The 15,007-nt window shown below is 37.1% G+C and overlaps 1 protein-coding gene across 1 annotated transcript in view; it reads left to right on the forward strand.

Moving 5' to 3' along the window:
• NELL2 (neural EGFL like 2) overlaps positions 1 to 15,007 on the forward strand; it is a 152,252-nt gene that overhangs the window by 96,004 nt on the left and 41,241 nt on the right. The gene's annotated exons all lie outside the window — the stretch shown is intronic.

Raw genomic sequence — 15,007 nt, forward strand, 5'->3', positions numbered from 1 at the left:
TCTCCTCTCCTCTCCTCTCCTCTCCTCTCCGCCCCTCCCCTCCCCTCCCCTCCCCTCCCCTCCCCGACCCTCTCTGACCCTCTCCGACCCTCTCTGACCCTCTCCTCTGCGACCCTCTCCGACCCTCTCCTCCCCCCAGTTTTCACTATCCCATAAACCAAGTAATAAACTAATATCTGGGGGTTTATGGTATAGTGTGGATCTTGCCTTCTTTTCCTTCATTAATGCTTTGCTTACAGTGTAAGTCTTGTCTTGTGAGGATGCTTATGAGGAAATATCAGCACCGTCTTTGCAGTGCAAGTGCAGCCCATTCTTATCCCCAAACTGTAGATGCCTCCACTTTGGGAACCACCAGTCTGGTATCTGGATGGACTTGAAATGCCGGTTACAGGGACCTGCAATTTTGTTGAAATAACAGATCATATTGATTATGATTCAGATCCCCAGATTATGAGGAGTTTTGTTGGCTGCTTAGTTGTTATCCTCTGGTTCTTGCAAGCTACATTTATTTTTGAGTGGGAATAAACTCTCTGTCACATGGGGGTTTTTGTTAACATAGTACTCTGACACACTTTGGATGAATGATTCCTCTTGGCATCTAGAAACTCAAGTTCATAAAAGTGCATCTGCCTGTGGGCTCCTGTTCGGATTTCATTGATTTATTTTTGACTTGTAAATCCATCAATTGTTTGGGACATAAACAGTTGAAAAATCTCCTGTTTTTTTCCTATACTGTGCAGCAGAAGTGATGCTTAATGGCAGGGATATTTGAGAAAAAGTTTTGTTGAATTTCTTGTGAGCTTGCTGAAGGTAAAATCCATCTTTATTCCCTAGAGCACAGATCTATTCAGATGTTCAGGACAAGTTCATTGGTGGGTTCTGACATGGCGTGGAAAATGGTTTTGCATCAGTGTACATTGGTAGGATTTCAGCTAGATGTGAAGTGTGGGTATTTTACAATATCATGTATTGCTAGCTATTTTTATTTCAGCTGTACATTTCAGTTCCCACAAATTAGTTCTGAGAACTGAAGAGGAATGCCTCTCTGTATTTAAAGTGATAAATAAAATCTAACTGGCATGGGAGGCATGTGGGCTATGTTTTAGCACCTACACCAATCTCCTCTAAGAGTGATGTGGTTATCTGAGTTTCCATGGACAAAAGCTACTGTAAAACTGATGTAATCCAGAACTGAATGAAGTCATCCAACTTCTATGTTTAAAGCTGTATGCTTGTCCCCAGTTAATTAAAGTATAAAATTGGCCTGGTTTTTCAGGCCTGCTTTTTCAGACACACAAGTGCATCCAGAAGACATCCTGAAGAGCTGATAGTACTCAGTGCATTGGTAAATGAGACCACATTTTAATAAGTGACTAAATATGGCCTCAATATGCAACTTTATTCAGCACTGCTGCAAAGAAGTTACAAAATTAGTCTGTGACCTCAGAGTAGTCATATGCTTATAGTGTCCCAGCTTGGTTACTTGAAAATACTGTAATATGAGACATGATGACAATAAAAAAGCTAATTTCCTCCGTTTATTTCCCTTGACTTATTTTTTTATTAATTCAGCAACATTTCAAGTTTTCCTCAAGTTCTGCAGCTTGTAGAACAGCTGAGCTTATTGACTGTGCTTAAAAAAGACAGAATGATTATGCGGTATGGTGCAAGGGACAGAGCAATAAACAAGCATACTGACAGGGGCTGGTTGTAACATCACTATAGTGATGCCATGATACACAGCTTGAGTAAGGAAATGTTTTTGTCAGCAAAGCACCAGAGAATATAATGATGTGGGCAAGATGAGCCATCTGTCTCTCCATCTCTAATTGTTGATACACCCCCCACTCCCCTGCCCAATTATGGTAGAAGTAACATGCATGCACATGCATTATCACACCATGCAATCCAAACTCCACAGGGGCAATGGTGTCCAGCTATACTGCTAGTGTTGCTATTAGTAATAAACAAGTCAGCTTCTGTGCATAGAACATTTTTCACTCAAAGCTTATTTGATTTGGGTTTCTATTACTTGGCCCAGTTTCCATTCTGCTTTATAGTATGTCAGTATACATGAAGCTCTCAATCTTCTTTCAGGATAAATTCTCTCCAATATCCACTTTCTAGCTGTATGATAATTCACAAAGCTAATAAAGGAATGATCACTGAGACTGAGCTTGTTGCTATGCAACTGCATTACTAAGATAACAAGGCAAACCATTTTTATATATCTGCTCTATCTTATACAACTGAACTCATTTATACTTTATTTGGATTGAATCAGGTTATCCTTCACAACTTAGTTTAGAGGCTGTTTCAGCTTGGAATGAGAACTTTTTTTTCCTAGAGGGTAGTTTTTAGATCCCATTTTCTCCTTGGTTACTGACCCAGTTCATGATAACTGTTCATCTGGCTATGCAGTTATAGCAGGATGGATTTCTCAGCTGATCAAAATCCAACACATTTTTAAAGAGTCATTGGTAGAACATGATTTGACTTGTTAAACAGAAACTGGATTCCCTTGACAAAGACACAAATGTTTGATCTTCAGTGTTGAATGCTTAATTCTTTTAGAGAAATAATTCTTTTAGCAAATGTATATGTATGGTGTATGTGTGCATATCTATATATCTATCAATGCATCATAGAGCTCTATTCCCCATTAGCCCTAGGAACAGAGGATGGTAAAAGGTATTATATCCAAAGCAAGGGTCTATTTTGCATTTCTACAGTTTCTGTATACTGTTTAAAATCTGTCTTTCTGCAGAAGCAGACATCAGAATTGATTGTTTTGTTCTACGAGGAATATTTTGCATTCTTAGTGTGATGAGGAATTTTTCAATGTATAAAAGGAGGTACAGATACCAACTCGAGAATATACTCAGTTTGAAACTAACTCAGAAAAGAGTGAGATCTTTCTTTTATGTAAAAATTCTAAAATTACAATATTTCCAAACATTAACATTGCTCAATATTTATATCACAGTATTACAACAGACATGCAGTGTACCTCCTGTTTCTTGGTGTTCTGAACCCCTCTGCAGCTTTAAATCACCCTGTGTCCCTTGGCAGCTTCTACAGTGCAATTATGTGCTGTGTCAGTACAATATGATTGGAAGCTAGAGTTGTAAGGGTATAGCAAAATTAACACAGTATATTGTAAAAATAGAAAATCTGACAAATCATACAGCACTGAATGAATTATTCATTCCATAGCTAATTACATTGACTCTTTATGTTAGAATTTTACTGACATTGACACAGAAGATGGAATTCAGTTTGCAATTAAGACACCCCAATGTACATCTCTTCATCTAAGCTCACGTTATAATCGGCAGAGGTCAAGGATTCAGCTGGATCCAACTCAGTTGTCTGTTTACAGGTTCTAGGCAATCCATAAGACAGGATTAGCAGATCCGATTTAAGACCTACCTTGTAGGTCTTGCATTTTTGAGTTCTGCTGGATACAAGCAGAATAAATTACCTCTTTCCATGGGCTTGAGCCACTTATCTGGGGGAAACTCAACCCTGTGTTAAATGTCTATTTTGTATTATTGAGTTCTGGAGGTGACACTGACTGAAATGTGAATTTAGATGTCTATAGCAAAGTTCTGGTTGCCCAGTTACAGGTCTAGTAACTTTTTAGATGCTGTGGTGTGTCCTATTTGTTCTCCAAGTGCTTTTACAGTCCTCCTGTAGACCCTTGGATTACAGCCTTTGCTAGTGTCTTGGATATCCATGTGGCACCAGGCTGGATCTGACCTGTTAGCTAGGTGTGTGTTTATGCAGTGGAATCCTGCCCAGAAAGACACACATAGATATTAGGTACTTCAATCTGGAACTGAACTGCATCCAGAATTACCACCAACTAAGCAGCTGCATTTTTCTTTAAAGAGTTTAAGTCCAAGAGACGGAACACAAGGGGATGTTGTCTGGTTGAAACTTCATCTATTCGTCCCAGTACTAGATGGTGGTTGTGGTCTGTGGGAATTATGATGATGGCAGCAAGAGGATGGTTAGTATTAACTAACTGCAACATGACATCCTTTCAGAGCTGGATGTCCCCTGGCCCGTCCTTCTGTGACAGACTGCAAAGATCAGGAAAAACAGTAGGCAGCCTTGAGGACAGTTTGTTTGAAGTCATAAGGATCTTTCTGGCTAAGGAGATGGGGAATCTGCTGCTGTCTCGTTGAGCGAGCCAGAAGTGAGGAAAGTTGGATGGCTCACATCTATCATGTCTGAGCCAGCTGGTGATTGCTTTATGCTGGGAGAGTGTTGCCTGTTCTCAGAGGGACTCCAGCCAAGGTCAGTGAGAGACTGGAGCTACTGTATGAAGCAAGACAGTTTTTTAAAAGGGAACAGTTATTTAAGGTTATGTAGCCATGCTGTATTGAAGTCAGTGGTTTTCTACACATTCACAGTAAAACAAAGGTGTCTATAGCCATAATACATATTAGCTAGGTTTTAAGGGTAGTATACAGCTGGCAGTATATGGATATCATGTCTGTCTGTCTTTTGGCATTCTACTGTTGAAAAATATTTCCAGTCTAAGTTAACACAGTTGTAACAGAAGGCAGAGGGTAAGAAAGCTGTCTGTCAAGACTCATAAAAGGAGACATAATATTTTTTAATATTGTCCAGGGCTTCAGAAGTCTTTTCTTTTAATATTATAGTTGCAATTTTTTTCTTTGAATGAATATGGAAGTTTCCTGTTCGGATAGATAAGAATCCCTGAATTATTTCTGTTCACACAATCTGTGAGCATGGAAACCTGTAATTTTTTATGATTTGATTCCTACTGCATAACACATGGCATGTCTGGTAATCACTGACTCCAGAAATAACTTAGAAGTGTCCTTTGTTTTTCATGAAATGTTTAGAATAGATTATTCTACTTTATGCTAAATGGAAGACTTTCTTTAACTCATGTTTTATACTGTCAATCATTATAATTTAGTATGTCGTCATCTTTGACAAATCCTTTCTATGTTGTTTCTGCAATACATCTTTGTCAATATTGCTCCCTTTTGTCAGTCTTTTGGACTGATGATTCTCAACTTACAAAACCACGTACTTTACTGTGTCAAACTGCTTTCATATAGTACAGACCCTTTGACCACAACTGGAGTGGCATCCTTGCTAGTCCTCCTTTGCATATAGAATAATGGTGAAATCTACACTGAAATGTGTTGGTGTGCAAAGTAAACATAGTGAACTTATCCACTTCACTGACTCATCCAGTGTCCTATGAACACAGAAAGACTTATATTTTTGGTTCTGCATATAACTTCTGATTCACACTGAAATGTGCTGATGATTCTGCAGCCAGGCTGTGGCTGGTCATGCATGAATGCGTAGTGTTGAAGCTAAACTGACGCTTCTTCTGCCCTTATAGTTTTGTCTAAAACTGGTTTCCGTTCCCAAACTTGCTCTGTCAGTGTTTGCCAGCTCATCTAAATGAATAAAGGTGATAGAATGATTGGCAAGATCCCTCTACAGCAGTCAGAAAGAGTGGGTCAACAAGAAGTAACAAATACCACTGAGGAAAATATGTTAGAACTCATCTTCAGGGTTGTGTTCTGTGGATGCCCCAAGGAACACTTGCAAAATCATCATCAATAATTTGAAAAGTCACATTGATACAAAGGGAAGTATTAGAGTCTGTGTTCTGCTGCTGTACAATATAATCTTAAGGGTTTTGGGTGAAATTTCACTTTTGTTAGTGAAGCTGCATTTTGTGAGGCAATGTTTCTGAAAGTACTGTGTCTGTGAAAGTTACTTGATATTTTTCCTGAGGACATTCTCAATACACAGAACTGCTCTATCTAGTCTTTTTTTTTAATTTTTTTTTCTCTTTTTTCTTTTTTCTCTTTTTTTTTAAGAAAATGCTAGTCTTGTGGAATCTTCAAAACTGAACTAGAAAACTGAAAATAGAAATTATTTCAGAAATGCTAATCAATTAACTTTCTTGAAACCAGTCCCCTTTACAATTTATGTAGTCAGTTGTGCAAAAGTTGAGGTCTCCTCCATTAAATAAGAAAAGAACTGAAAATCTCAATGTTTCTCTCAAGAACCAAGAGCTCTGTCAACAAACTTAGCAATAAAATAGGAAACTGCTCTACCTAAATGGTTTGTAGGAGTTTTTGTAGGAGTATTTTTTTCATTCTGACAAGCTTCCAAATCATCTCAAAAAGATTGTATCTGTTTCTTACTGTTGTTATATGCTGCAATCTTTTCATATCCTCCAAGTATTTTCTTAGGAGAAATGGTGCAAGGAATTGTATCTATTTTATATTTTAAAAGTTAAAGGTATTCCAGGGAATTGGGACCCCTGGTGGCCTACTGGTTAGCATGCAGGACTCTCACCGCTGCGACCCAGGTTCGATTCCTAGTCCCCTGGGCAGATGGAGCTCGTTAGCCCTGTGAGGCCATCCATCTATGAGAAGGTCACTCTAAACAAACCTACGTCCTGAGGACCTCACTGCCATTGTCCAAGCTTGCTTGGCCCCGGCAGATGAACCTTAGGATTAAAGGGTGGGCTCAGTTCAGCGCAGGCTGTGTCTCACCTAAAAAATCCATTGCGCAGGCTTGAAAGGTAAAAGACCTTTCCCAAAATCTTCGTTCGCGAAGACTGGCCATTATTCCAGGGAAATGCTTCTACTGAGCTATACTGATTAGCCTGTAAGTCATGTTGCTCAAAATCAAAAGTCACTGTTGTCTTCTCTAGGTGTTCTTTAAAATTTTCACAAGAAAGCAATGAGAATTAAGTTTTAATGTTTTATCCTTTATTTTTTTAAAATTCATGTCTTGCTTTGTGAATGAACATTTTATGAAAATGTCAATGTCCTTATTTATTTGCATTTTATTCTGTCATTGTAATCACCTATTGTAGTGTCTCCCACTATACGTATAAAAGAAACGCGCATTTAATTGGGGCACAGAATTTCATCATGAATACTTATTTGATAATACAAAATAATATTAGAGTGGTAGACTGCTTAACCTATAATAAAAGATGAATTTATACTGTCCCAAATATCTGTCTTGGCAGATATTGGGACTAATTTATAAATACTTCCGAAGTTAATGTCCAAGTCCCATTGAAATGGAGATTTGGACTGGACTGACAAAGATAAGTAGCTCTGAGTCACACAGACCAATCACCAGAGAAAATATATTGTCAGCAACAGTAATTACAGCAGGTAATTTGTCATTTACCCTGTTACAGACCAGTAAATGTGATGAGTTTGAAACACACCAGCTGTCACACAGTGTTAACTTTGATGTTTAGGGTTTGAAATCCTGTCATAGAATCTTTTAATGACAGTGCATTTAAAAAAAACAAAGATAAGGTTTCACACTGTTCAAAGTGGTATTAAATGGCCAGTCCTATTCAAGATAAGATTGATTTCTGGAAAGGTGAAGGTTCATCAAGAGTAATCTGTTTTCATTTTTTGTGTGTTTTTAATAAATTTGGAGTGTGCAAATAGTTAGTAAGAAAAATTTATTACCTTGCTCCTAGCCCTTCAGAAGGTGGAATTGGATGTACTTCTGTTTGCATAATTTTAATGTTTGAGAAGTAAATAGAGTTTGTGGTTGATGGCAGTGTGAACAGATATTCCAGTCTGCTTTGAATACCCTGTGTTTATTCAGTTTGTACACCTTCCATGGGGTGGGCTTCATCTTAGTTTGAAGTCCTCCAAAGCTGTTCACAGCATCTCAGCTTAAATCCTACCTTTTCCAAAGAGCAGCCATGTGAAGGAAGTAGGATTATAAAGGTGAAGTTGTCCTGTGATGATAGTAATAGTAGCAAAATGGAATATCAGGTCAAAGTTTACTTTTTTCTTAACTCTGTGATTTGATTCTAAACTCAGATTTTTGAGACGTGAGCAATACTGTATACTATATATAATTTATGGTTCTGGTTATTAGAACGATTCGTGGTATCCTTAAGAAGGACAGCAAATTTGATGGCAGAATTTTTCAGATATATAAATTTTGCTAAGATGTGCTTATGCAAATATTTATTTATCAATATAAAATGCACATAACTATCTTAAAGGTATTTTCCAACCTTAATGATTCTATGATACAGTTAAGTACAGAAATGATTACTTGTAAGCTCAATAGACACTAATAGTTGAACTGTGGCAACAAAAACATGGTGTGGTCTGGAAAATCTACCCAGGAAACACATTAGCCAGTGTCAAGTTTCATACCATTGCAGGGGTGGTGGAGGGAGGATGAAAGCAAGTTTCATTGCATCTTCATTACTATGTTATGCTGGTTTTTGTTAGAAGCAGACCAGAAGGCTCTGCAGGTTATGTCCTGAACTGCAGAAGCCAGGAGAACTTCATGGCTTGTAGGCTGGATATGTGTGTTAGCTCTTCCCTAAAACTGTGCTGTGGTGTACCATTCTCCCCAGGTGCTTTTGTTTCCAGGGAAGGCAGCTGATGTGCAGTGTTTGTGAAGGATACATTTACTGTGCTGTATTGGTGTACCTTCGTAAACTGTCAGGGAGGATGTACCCTAGGGAAAATTGGTGCATCACTAGAGATGACATCAAGGCTGACCAAAGGGCAAAAGCATCAATATTGCTCTACCTTACCATCACTGAAGCATAATGTTTTCAGGTAGAGAACCCTCTTTAAAATAAGAGGAGCAATATTTAAGGAAAGCCTCCTCTCCCTCTTGTCTTGTCAAAAATAGTACTGTCCTTAATATCCAGTGAGTGATCTGAGTCACAGCACTGCCAGGGAAATGAGAATAAACATCTCATGCATTAAGAAATCTCCCTGCTGCATGAGAGGACAGAAAAAAACATTTGTTTTATAATATTTATGGTTAGGTAAGTTGCTCCAGATTCCTGCAGATAAGAGCAGGATCAAAGCAACAGCAGCATTTCATCCGCCACTGTGGTGCCTCTTGTTTTCAAGCATTGACCTTGATAATGATGTTGTAATGTTCTAACTGATTTTCTGCAAGCCCCTGGAATGTGTTGACAAACCCTAGTCACAATGCCATCCCAAAAAGAATGGAAGAAAAGCACCAGCTGTTTCTAGAGAGCTTTAAGTACCTTTATATTTTATCAAACCAACTTTGGCCAGTACTTGATTGAGACATCTTTCCTTTGTCCCACTGTGTATATCCAACCTTCTGTTAACTCTGTGCTGAAAAACGATTCAAAGGTGGTTTTGTGGAGCCCTCAAGTCATGTGGATGTTACTAGTGAAATATGAGAACAGGCAGCAAGTTATGAGCCTCAACAGCAGTCAGATTACTTCACAGCTTTATTTGTGCAACAGAAACGAGTGTAGATTGGAGACCAAGTATACAATGGATATCTATTGCTGGTGGCAGACTTGTTATAATATGGAGCCTTTTAGTAAGGAAACAGTAAATAAATAAAAAGGGTTGAAATTAGGAGAAGAAGTAAAATAAATTCAGTTGGCTGATGAAATTGTATTTGCAGCTCTAGTCTGGCTATTCTACTAGCAATAAAGTAGGGAGCATTACTATAGATGTAGAATTTGCTATCATTGTCACTTTGGACAACATAAAAGAAGATTTTGAAAGCATCAGTTTATCGTAAGTACCTGGGAGGTTTCATGTACAATACAAGTTGGAATTAAATAAGGTTTACCTTGGAAAAAATAATGCATCTGGCTAGACGCATTATAAAAAAAGATGAATTTATGAAGAAATACCTTCTAAAAGATAGAAACCTCATTTTAAAATGTCACTGGTAAAAGAGGCAAGATATTAAGAGATCAGTTTGAATTAAGACAAAAAAGAAGTGGGTGACAAGGTCACAGACCTTATGTCTAGACTGGAATCTCTTAAGGTGGGATTTTCAAAATCATTTTGCATTTGCATTACAGTCCTGCCACTGTAATCAGTGGGAGTTACAGATGTTCCTTTAGGGGAAACAGTTAGATCTCTGCTAAGTGCTTTAGTAAATCCTACCCTTAAACTTTTCTGTTCAAGAGGGAATATAAAAAATGGCAGACCTGAAGGAAAGTGGAGATAAATTAAAGCTTTTTTAACTTAAGCTGTCAGGTGAAATATTTTTCAATATACTTACATTGCCTAACTGGTTGAAAAGTATAAAAATGCACATGATGTTACGTGAAGTAACACTGATTAATATTACAAAAGAAACCTCAATGAGAAGAGTGTATTTTGCAAAAATATGTATTTTTCCATTAAATAGGAAATCACAGTTACAAAACACATTTTGAGGATGATGAAACTTAGGTGGGCTTAAGAAAGTTTAAATGCTTTGATTAAGAGCTGTGGAGGAACATGGAGGGAGTAATGATAGACCTGCCTCAAAATATGTATTTTACCAATCAACTTGTGGCTGACTTAGTATATCTTCGTCTTCCCAGTGTTCCAAGAGATCTTGGCATGGACTTCTTGGTGTGCAGATATAACAGGAAAGGTGAACTGGTCAACATTCAAGTCATGTGTTAGGCTTTTCAAGTTGAGTCCTAGAGGAGAGCATACCCTGTTTAGAGCCATAAAATCCAATATTAGAGCTATAGAATTTGATATTTTTATTGGAAAATTCAAAGGGTCTTGGAGGTGAGAGTTATGTATTCCATCAGTCTAAGAGGAACATCAAGAACATGAATAACAAAAAAATAAAGAAAAGAGATTTTGTGCAAAGAAAAAAGTCTTAAAGTCAAAGTAAAAAGGTAGGGAAAAGAGTACATGCCTCTTCTAGGCTTTGGTGTGTGAAATAGGGTTTTTTTAGATGAAAGTCTGCTGTGAAATAAAACGTAAAATTGAAAATCTTCTCAGAGGAAGTTTTTGAAAAACTAGTGCTAACTAGAATTAGAATGTCTCATATTTTTTAAAGTTATATTTGCATGTAAATATGCAGTATTTCTCTGCATATTTTTGTTCCTAGTATCTTTCTTGTGTTATCTACCTTGGTAAAGAACAGTGCACATGTTAAGAGTTTTGGTTCTCCTAGAGAGAAAAGAACTTCGTGATTGGAAACATGAGGTATTTTAGGGATCAATTTCATCATCACATTCAGTGTCGGGATTTGCTTTTTTGTGAAAAAAGTTATACCAGTTCCAAAAGTATAGCTCAGTCTATACCTTGTCTCGAGTCTCCTCAGTTACAACCACCTTGGAAGTTTCTCCAAAGCTCTCCTAGCCTCACAGGCAGATGCAAGGAGAATGAGTGCTTGTTCCTTCTCTTGGTCAAGTGTTTTTTCAGTTGTTTTAATCCTACATCCTTAATTGCCAGTAATAGAGTCTCCCCGTTATATCTTCCTGGTAGTATAACTAAGATGCAATTCTGGAGCTTTCTCATATGGATAGAAAAAGGAATGCTGAATTTTGGACATATCCTCAAGTGGATTTTTTTCCTAAGGTTTCATTACAGTTGCCTTATTTTTCCTTTTTTACTGTATTAACACCAAATATAGAATAAGTAAATAAACTAATAGATGAAAGAGAGAAATAGACATCTGGATGGGATGGTGACAGCTGTTCTCCCTGAAGAACAACAATGAACTAAATAATTACAGACAGAAACAGAATCTCAGAAAGCAGGATGGTCTCTAAACAGATGTTAAAAATAGAACAAGCACATACCAGAACTATTTTTGTTATCTATATAATTTAAAGAAAAAAGTAGGAAAATTCTGAACATAGATATACAGAAATTGTTGCTCCTGGCTGCACTGAAAAAAGAATTAGAAAATGGGGAAAAGGAGCAGCATGGATATATGGGAATGGATGAAGATAAAGATCAATCAACAGGATTAGCAGGGAACAGAGGAGACCTAGCTTTTGGACTCTCCAGCTTTGAACTGAGGACAGCTGCTTCTGGTCATTAATGATTAATGCTGACTCCAGCATTAACTAAGGGTAAACTGTGTGACGGTAATTCTATGAGTAATTAAAACATGGGTTCCATTTTGCATTTGAATTAAGGAATATCTATAGAAAAGTAAACTGGGGAATATCAATCCAAAAATTTAACATACATGTATGCTTCTACAGATATGGAAAATATAAAATCATAGACTCCTTTAGGTTGGAAAAAGCCTTTAAGATCATCAAGTCTAACCCAGGACTGTGAAGTCCACCACTGAACCATGTCGCTAAGTGCCACATCTACAAGTCATTTAAATATCTCCAGGGATGGTTACTCAAACACTTCAATGAGCAGTCAGTTCCAGTGCTTGGCAATGCTTACAATGAAGAATTTTCTCCTAATATCTATTCTAAGCCTCCCATGGGGCAACTTGAGGCCATTTCCTTTTTCCTATCGCCTGTTACTTGGGAGCTGAGACTGAACCCTACCTGTCTACAACCTCTAGTGAGATAATTGTAGAGAAGGTCCCCCCTGAGCCTACTTTTCTCCAGGCTAAACAACCATAATTCCCTCAGACACTCCTCGTAAGACTTGTTCTCTGGTCCCTTCACCAGTTTCAATGACCTTCTTTGGACACTCTCCAGCAAATAATGTAATTCCATAAAATTACAGCATTTACTCCTTGAAAATAGTGTGCTTATACTGAGACTTTAAGTAACCCTACCAATTAGAGTTTAACTGACTTAATATGAAGTCCTAAAGAAATTAACCTTTTGTCACTTCCCAAATGGTCTTAATGGAATAAGTTTTCCATACTACACCTATAATTGCTACTAATTTTTGTCTTGTACATGAGCTATAGGTGGAGGAAAAAAACCCTTGTAATTAAGATTAACTGTAAGTGGGCATTAAAGTGTGTTGGCTATTGATAATTCAAGTAACTCTTATCTGTTGTCCCTGTCACATCAGATGGCCAGCTAGTCACCATGGTTCTATGAATCTATATCAAATCAATGGGAAAGAGACAGGAGGCTGAAAGTAATTTGAGTTCAGGAATGCAGAGGTATCAAAAGGATAAAATAACTAATATATTCTCTTTATTTAAATTATTTTAATTTAATCCTGGTCCACATGTTCCTCACTCAGCAATGAATATCTGTTGCATCATGTTCCTAGATTAAAATTGCAGGGATGTGTTTTATTTATATTTTTGGGAATTTTTGTGCATTTCTGCATCATAAACATCATCTCAGCTCTTATTTTCTGGTGTTGGTAATGGATGGTTCAGGAAAACTGCCAGCATAATATTCTTTACCCCTAAGTAAGTGATTCGATTTAGTCATCATTCCTATTTGCTGTTGGATTGGATTATGTTTATTTTCTATATTTTCCTTAGATATTTGCAGAATTTGGATGCACAAGGCAACTACTGGGAAGTCTTGCAGTATGCAAGTAGGAAATGCTATACAGACTTTTATTTATTTTTAATAATGAAATACACAATAGGAAGGATGGAGGCTTATGTTGAATAGTGCTGATGAGGAGGCGGGTGCCACACCTTGTGGACAACATGTTAAATTTTACCAAGTTCAGCAAGAATATCTGCAAAGGTAATAAATTTGGTAAGACAGATCCTCAGCTGTCATTACATTGACATACATCACAGCATCTAGTGGGTCCTGATCAGTTTATGCCAGCAGTCTCTCTTCCTAGATAGTCTTCTGAAGTAGCGTTTCTGTTAAGCTAACCATATGGAATAATGAGAAAATAATATATAATTAATATTTTAAATAGCAAACTGTATTTAAATAATGTCATATTAACACAAATTAAGACAGCCAGGATACTGTTACAATACTGATAATACTTTTTACCTAATTTATGTGTTCATTACTTTATTTCTCTTTTATTTTATGAAGTGCTTTAGCATAAATACTGTTTCAGCCAGCATGAGAGATTTCACTATGTTATGAGGTCAGAGTCAAATATCATAAGTGGATTTTAGAGGGCCTGGATCATTTGGTGAACAATAACAATTTTAATTATTCATGCTGAGAGCGAAGTAATTAAATCTCATGCTCTAGGGCAGAGGCCTGCACCCTGTGCTCCACTGCATCCAGTTGAGGAGAGCATGATTGGTGATATGAGAGACACGTAAGTTCTTGTTTAGAAGATGGATATTAGGTTAGTGTTATTAAAAAACAAACAAATGAAAACTCAACAACAACAAACCCACCGAAATAAAACTAAATCTGTGTAGCATTTAAAATTTATTAGTTATATTGAGGTGAATGTTTCCCCCTTTTAAATAACAGGTACTTGCCTAGAGGAAAATTTACATCTACTGATGGGTTGGAGATGTGCCATTCTGCCAGTTTTATACTCCTACAGTTTATGGCCACTATTGAAATAGCAAGTGGAACATTTCCACAGTGATTTGCAAATGTTAAGAAATTAATTTTCCTGACAACTCTGTAGGGTATGTGCAGATTTTAGCTCATTATTTATAAAGAGGAAGATTCAGAACAGTCTTACCCCACAAAATGGGGGAAGAAAGAGCATCTGATTCCAGATTTAATACTTGTGTCAAATAGCCAGAACTGGCATAAGCTGCCCTAATAAAATTTGCTAAAATCTGTGCAGAATTATGGCTATGAAAACCTCACATATGAAAACAGATGCAAGTTAGTCCATGTGCGCTGATTAAAATTGGGTGCCTTTATGTTCCTAAACACCTGGTTTCCCTGAAATTAAAATTTCAGGGGCCTGAAATTATTTATGGATAGATGAATACTGTTGATTTAACAAAAATGCAAGGAATATTTCCAGAAGATGGAAGCATTTTATTTGGATGCCTACAGACTAAGATACCGCATTTTGAAAGTAATAGAGTTTTTCATGTATCATTTTGAAATGACACTTTAGAGCATCTTATTTTGAGATTGCATTTACCATTTCTTAAAAATCACAAATTAAACATTAAAATATTCTGTAACCTAAACACTTATGTAGAACTTTTTTTTGTTTAGATTAAGCAGTGCATTGCAAATTAACACAAAATCATATGGTCCAGATTTTTAGTTTATTCCCAAGAGGGGCACTTCTCACTATGTCTATGTCTAGTCACCAGTTTGAGCAGTCTCATCACTCTCTGATGCTAGGACATGCCA

This window comes from Neopelma chrysocephalum, unplaced genomic scaffold (genome assembly GCF_003984885.1).
Source record: "Neopelma chrysocephalum unplaced genomic scaffold, ASM398488v2 Primary Assembly neopelma1_62, whole genome shotgun sequence".
NCBI classification, from domain to species: Eukaryota; Metazoa; Chordata; class Aves; order Passeriformes; family Pipridae; genus Neopelma; species Neopelma chrysocephalum.